This window comes from Elephantulus edwardii, unplaced genomic scaffold (assembly GCF_000299155.1).
Source record: "Elephantulus edwardii isolate Elephantulus edwardi_28Jun2011 unplaced genomic scaffold, EleEdw1.0 scaffold00098, whole genome shotgun sequence".
Classification (NCBI taxonomy): Eukaryota; Metazoa; Chordata; class Mammalia; order Macroscelidea; family Macroscelididae; genus Elephantulus; species Elephantulus edwardii.
This window is the reverse complement of record NW_006399848.1, coordinates 12,498,403-12,498,984: the sequence shown is the minus strand read 5'-3', so window position 1 is coordinate 12,498,984 and position 582 is coordinate 12,498,403.

The following is a 582-nucleotide window of genomic DNA, read 5'->3' as shown; positions in this document are numbered from 1 at the left end:
AACAACAACAACATATAATATGATATTGTTATATAAAATTACTTTCATGTATAGAGTTGAAATCTGGCCTAGTATTCTGAATGATGAAAAGATGATGATATAGGTTATATAAAATGCATGCGTGTTAGTTAAGCATTATTTAGGTATAAAATACAGTGCTTGGACTCCAATGTTATAACACTTAACAGTTTGCATATTAAATAAGGAATCCTTAGACCCACAGAGATATTGGACTTTGTAGTGATCAACCGATCAGTTGATACAAATCACGTACTTAGAGACTGCTGTTTTTGTTGTACACCAACTAGTTGGAACTGACCCACAGCTGATCCTCTAGTGTGTACTCAGAGGCATTTGTCACACAGTTCCAAATCCTGTACTTCTCCTAAATGTTTCAAAATTCACTATCAGAGTTGTAGAAACATAGTAAAACATAAATATTCTGTACTATACTTATCAACATAGCTATGTTCCAAAGACTGGATTTTTATAGGAATATGTGCATTACACAAAAATAGAAGAGGAAAAATATCAGATCACAAAATTGAGGATAACTACATCATCACATACCTATGACATTAT